Raw genomic sequence first — 6,723 nt, 5'->3', positions numbered from 1 at the left:
GTATGCCTGACTCTACTGTCCTGCCTTTATTCTAACTGAACCCCAGTATCTCCATTGGTCCCCCCAATATCCTCAGTTTTATTTGTCCAGTGATTGGTTGAATCAGCCTACTCTACCTCTAAAGTAGTCTCCACGTTCTTTCTTTCCCCCACCCCAATGGCAGACAGAGGTCTGGCATCCAGGTCTTCAACTGCTTAACTCTCTCGCACTAAATCATTTTTAGAGCTTTAAAAGACAAATGGGAAGTGAAACAGCATATTGCTGGTAATCCAGAACAGAGCATTAATTTGATCCCAATGTACAATTCTGCAATTCCCTTCTACCAAATTTTCAACCTTCACATTCACCTTGTACTTGCTAATATGTGACACATGTATCTTATTCTTGTATTTGATATTTATCCTATGGGCTGAACATGTTTTAGATCTAGCGACGTGTTGGATGTTAGCTAGATTCCATTTGGGGCAGATGATACATCTTTGGTTCTCTTTCTCATTGCTTAGCATCAGTTTTTTAAGTATGCATTTTAGGGAATTCCCTGACTGTCCAGTGGTTAGGACTCCGTGCTTTCACTGCTGAGGGCCCAGGTTCAACTCCTGGTTGGGGAACTAAGATCCCACAAGTTGTGCAGTGTGGCAAAAAAAAAAAAAAAAAAAAAAAAAAAAAAAAAAAAAATCAAGTGGTCAAGTGGTTGATTTCCTCCAATTTCTTCATGATGAAGTTTGCTGGAAGCATTTGAGATGACATAGTAAACCTGAAACTGAAATAGGCTGTTCATATTTAAGGAGAAAAAGTCTTATATTACATATTGTTATTTACTATATTTGGTACTATTTTATCAATAATAGATAGATAGTCACAGAAATAAACATTATAGATCAGACTCTTATTTTCAGGCAAAAGTTATAGAAAATAAGAAGTTTTCCAAATGGAATTCTTACAAAGTCTTTAAATAATTGTTTTGGGAAGTTTTACGAGTGTCTCTTGACTCATGCCTATTAGAGTTCTTTGCTCATTTCCTCTTAGATGAGGTAGACTCATTATGAGAAATGAGAGATTGGTGAAAGGCCAGGATACTTAGATTATCCATTGTTGTATATTGCTCCACTCCCATTTGGGAGTTGTGGACAGAAAAGTGACAACATTTCATCATTTGCACTGTCCCTCAGGGAAATTCTCCTACCTTAAAGAATCATGATTTGGTCAAAATAATGGACCAAAAAGCAATATGCTTGGTTCTGAGTGACTGCTATAGATGATCATGCCATGGGGGTTCATAGGAGGAATGACATTTTAATTATTTTAGGGTGAAGCAGACATTTTGGATTCACTTTACTTTTAAAAATAATGATGCTGGGCTCATCGCTGTAACTTCTCTTTTCCCTATGACGGTTGAGATCTTGTTTCTACATCCCTCACTTTGAGATCAACCCAACTTAAATCCCTTAAAGGAAGTATATAGTAAATGAAAAGAACTAAGAAGTTAAGATTAGAGAAATGAAACCAATTTCTTTTAAATGACAACACATTTCTGAAAACCTTGTGAAGGAGTTGATTCAAGTTACCACAGGGTGACTTTTCCAAATGAAAGTCACAGTGACGGAACTTTTCTGCAGTCATGGTTGTCATGGTGGGTTGTCTGACTTAGTTACTTCAGGTATGTAATGGTATACAGGCTTGTATTGTTCTGGATGTAACTCAAGAGCCCCAGTGAGACCAACGGCAGGAGCTATGTGCTATACTTCCTCTACGTTCTCCACTGCAGTGTCTCATAACTTGATCATCCCACGATCTCTTCTGATAAGCATAAAAATCTCATCTGCCCCCGCAAACCTGAGAAAGCCCCTTATAAACAGGGTGCCTTCTGTCCTTCCCCACCTTCAGTTGAGAATCACAGCTTTTACAAAGCCTGTCTGGCCAAGAAGATTTAGTCAAACTTTTAAATGTTTATTAAAACAATAGGTATTTTTTTTGCTATCCTAGATTTTGATAACTCCCTTTTTTCTTCCCTTCTTCCTTATCCTCATCCCCTTTGAAAATTTCTTCTCTATCCTTATTTAATTAAACTTGTGGTGTGTCTTTTTTGTTTAGAAAGTTGTTACATTAATAAAAGAATTTAGGTCCTTGGATTACTAGAAATCAGTATTTATATCTGATCAATAGAATGATCAGTGTCCAATATGTCAGCTTATAAAACAAACATAGTAGTGAAAAACAGAATTTCATAGGTAGAAACTACTGTTTTAGGTTTCTTTCTTTCTTTAGAACTTTATTAAGTTCTCAGTTTTTTAGTATTCATATTCCAACCTTTTCAAGACAAAAATGGCAGTAGCTCTCTTCAAGTCACCAGTTTCACCCTTAACACCTGGCTTCATTACTCAAATACATCTTTTATTTATTTATTTAAAAAAAAATTTCGGCTGCATTGGGTCTTCGTAGCTGTGCACGGGCTTTCTCTAGTTGTGGCGAGTGGGGTCTACTCTTTATTGTGGTGCATGGGCTTCTCACTGCAGAGCGCAGGCTCTAGGCGTGCGGGCTCAGTAGTTGTGGCTCACGGGCTCTAGAGTGCAGTCTCAGTAGTTGTGGTGCACAGGCTTAGCTGCTCCGCGGCATGTGGGATCTTCCCGGACCAGGGATCGAACCCATGTCCCCTGCATTGACAGGTGGATTCTTAACCACTGTGCCACCAGGGAAGCCCCTCAAATACATCTTTTAAATCTGATTAAGTCATAGGCTTAAAAAAAAGGTTTTATACAATTTCTGACTCCTGAGAAATCACACAGGTTTATAGCATAGGTATAAAAAATGAAGAGTCCACAGAAAATTTAGAATTCAAGCAACAAATAAGGTGGAAATGGTATCCACTTACCAAAAAAAAAAAAAAAAAAAAGGAAAAAAAGCTTCCAAGTATACCTTATGAATTTTTAAATCTAATCTGTAAGAGACCAGGTTATGTTTTCATCGTGGTAAAATGTACATATAGTGAAATGCACAGATCTGAAGTGTACAATTTAATGAGATTTGATTACTGTATTTATCCATGTACCTGTGACCCTATCATTCCAGAAAGTTCCTCAATGTCCCCTTCCAATCAATCCTCACTACAGTAGATGACCTGTGTTCTGACTTCTTTCACATAGATTACACTTACTGTTCTTGAATTTCATATAAACCAGTCACATAAAATGTGCTTTGTATTGCTTGTGTGATTCATCCATGTTGTTACATGTAACTGTAGCTCATTCCTTTTAATTGCTCAGTAGTACTTATACCATGATTTATTTGTCTATTCTGTTGATGGGCATTTGGATTGTTTCCAGTTTGGGCTATTTTGAATAAAGCTACTACGAACTTCTTGTGCAAGTCTTTCAGTAGACATATGCTTTCATTTGTCTTGGAAATAGAACTGCTGGAATGCAGGGTAGGAGCATTTTTAACTTTATAAGGAGCAGTTAAACAGTTTTCTGAAGTGGTTGTACTATTTTATACTCCCATCAGCAATATATGAAAATTTCAGTTCCTACTTTACGCACTGTACATGTAAATCAGAGAGGTCGCTAAGTGCTTTCAATGTCATCTCTTTTCAGTGACTTTAACAGAATATTTTTGATATTGTTAAATCCCAAGCACGTGGGTATCCAAATTCTGGATAAGTCTTGCCCAGTTTCTAACATACATACTAAACATAGACAAATACAAATATTTCATGAAAAATATAGAATCATTTCACTTTATGGGATAGTTCTATTCCTGAAAAACTGTGTGTAAAGATTTTTTATTGGGGGGGGCCACAGCATGTGGCACGTGGGATCTTAGTTGCCTGACCAGGGATTGAATCCGCACCCCCTGTAGCACAAACGCGGAGGTTTAACCACTGGACTGCTGGGGAAGTCCCTGTAAAGACGATTTTTTATAAATCAAATCACTTACTGGATAAGACTTTCTCTACTTCAGTGTCTAGTTAACTCCTCTTTTTTCACATTGTCCTCTCATTCTCTAATTTCTTCATTCTCTAAATTTTAGCAGCCCCAGAGATTTGACACCTGTCATCGATGTCATTCCTTTGGGTCTTTGTCACTCATGGCTTAGTTTCCTAACCTATTTATTCGCATGTATACATTTCATTTCCACACACACAATACAACACCTTTATGGAGGAAATGAACCACATTTCATACTTAAAAAAATTTTTTTGATAGCATGTGGTGCTGCGCTTTGCACACAGGAGTTGCTCAATAAAATTTCCTGCTTAGTTGGTTTTCTGTTTTTGTTTTGCTTTAGGCAAAAGGCATAACATTTTACGACTCAGCTTCAGTAATGTTTTAATTATATGGTAATTTCCTCAATTTCCCATTTACTTGACTAATGTAAGCCACGTTTAAAGTTAAGATTGTGGGGACTTCCCTGGTGGTGCAGTGGTTAAGAACCTGCCTGCCAATGCAGGGGACGCGAGTTCAAGCCCTGATCCGGGAAGATCCCACATGCCGCGGAGCTACTAAGCCCATGCACCACAACTACTGAGCCTGCGCTCTAGAGCCCATGAGCCACAACTACTGAGTCCGTGTGCTACACCTACTGAAGTCTGCCTAGAGCCAGTGCTCTGCAACAAGAGAAGCCACTGCAATGAGAAGCCTGCGCACCACAATGAAGAGTAGTTCCGCTCGCCACAACTAGAGAAAGCCCGCATGCAGCAGCAAAGACCCAACACAGCCAAAAATAAATAAATAAATTTAAAAAATAATAAATAACAAAAATAAAAACAAACAAAAAAAGTTAAGATTGTTGACTAAAATCTGCTTCCCTTACCACCTTACTAATTCCTAGTTTAAAGCACCCCCTACGCAGTGTGGTTTGGAATAAAAAGCACACCACAAGGAGGTTAGGGATTCCATCTGGGGTTTCCCTCTAATTCTCCCTGGAGATGTGGGTTGCTGGAGATGTGGGTTGCCATTTACAGGTCTCCACTGAGTACCCAATCCATTTGCCAGTCCCTGAAGACTGACATTCTTACCAGCCCAGCTCAGGGATCATCTGTCTGTGAGTGGTTTCCTCCTCCCAACTCAGAGGCCTGTCTGGTCCTTGTTGAACCTACACTACCTTGTTCATGCCTTATTTTTAGTACCGGGCACTGTGAGGCAGAACTTATTTACATGAATGTTTGCCTGTCCACCACAGGACTGGCAAGCTCCTCAAAGCAGGGATCATGCATGGACTTCAGTCATCCTTGCTCTGCATGTAGCGAGTAAGTCCTCCACAAATGTTTGATGAATAAATGCATGGATTAATGAGTGAGCAAATGGGCATGACTTTTTAGGTATCCTGAACTTTTAAGAGTTTCTACTTTAATTTTTTTTAATATGCAAATTTATGGAGAATTTTAGGCCAGAAAAGCACTATTTATGTTATTTCTTTTACTCTCCTTCCATGAGGTAGATATATGCTGGGTTTTTTTTGTCCAGCATCCCTTCATTCCTGTTTAGGATGAACTCTTCATTGCTGATGGAATCCCATCCTTCATGGTCTGGTGAGGCCAACCTTGACTCCTGACTCTCTCCCACCCCTGACTGTCAAACAGGTGATTTTGGGATTGGACTTGGTTAACCAGAGTACATCCTAGCTCTGGACACAGCAGTCCATTCAAGGCTGGGCATGTGACCCAAAGAGGCAAATCAGTTTTCCTGACATTTGTTATATTGTGACTTAGTAGAACTTTGGCTTCAGTGTTTAGAAGCCAGGTTTTCAACCTTGTGGAGAGAGCTCATGTTAGAATAAAGCCTACTTGGGAGGAAAAGCAGTGTGAAGACATCTAGAAGGAGACCATTCTGATGATGGGATTGCAATCTCCCAGTGGCATGGACCAGTTGAGGTTTATATATTAATTATATTCGAGTTTAATACTCCAAAGATTTTTCATCTCATCCTTTCGGTCCTGAGATTGATTTTAAGTCCGAGGAGATTCTTACCAACTGTAGGGAGAGCCATCTGCCTCTTGGTTTTGCTCTGTCTCCATTCTGTGCTGGCCTTTTCTATTTGTGACTTCTTTTAGTTCCTGAGTACGTTGGCCTCTGTCACGTCTGTCTTCAATGCTTCTGCTGAATTGTCTGCAGTTCCACCATGCCTTGAGTGGCCAGTTCACCCAGCTCAGTCTGCAGCATCCCTGTGCAATTCACTCAATTCAATCTGTTGGCTTTCCTTAGCTCCTCCACATCCTTCTTATGGGCATAGGAAAGGTGTACGTAAGGGTTCTCCAAAGAAACAGATCCAGTAGGAGGTGTATATATAGACAGATTTATTTTAAGGAATTAGATTGTGTGATTAGGGAGGTTAGCAAGTCCAACATCTATAGGATAGGCTGGAAGGCTGGAGATATAGGAGGAGCCAATGTTGCAATTCAAGTCTGAAAGCTGTCTGCTGTTAAAATTCTGTCTTGCTTGGGGATATCAGTCTTTCAGGCCTTCAACTGATTGGATGAGGCCCACCCACAGCATGGAGGGCAACCTGCTTTACTCAAAGTCCACTGATTCAAATATTATTTTCATCTAAAACACCCTCATAGAAATGTCCAGATAATACTTGACCACATATCTGGGCACTGTGGTCCAGCTAAATTAACACATAACATTAACAATCACAGAAGGTTAGGCTGTTCTGCACTCCCCTTGTTGCTCTTCATACCCCTTGTTACCATTGTTTTGAGGCTGCTGTCTACAGTGATTCTCAGGA

The sequence above is a fragment of the Hyperoodon ampullatus genome (assembly GCF_949752795.1).
Source record: "Hyperoodon ampullatus genome assembly, chromosome: 4".
Lineage (NCBI taxonomy): Eukaryota > Metazoa > Chordata > Mammalia > Artiodactyla > Ziphiidae > Hyperoodon > Hyperoodon ampullatus.
The sequence above is the reverse complement of the archived record's forward strand: the minus strand, read 5'-3'. Positions refer to the sequence as shown.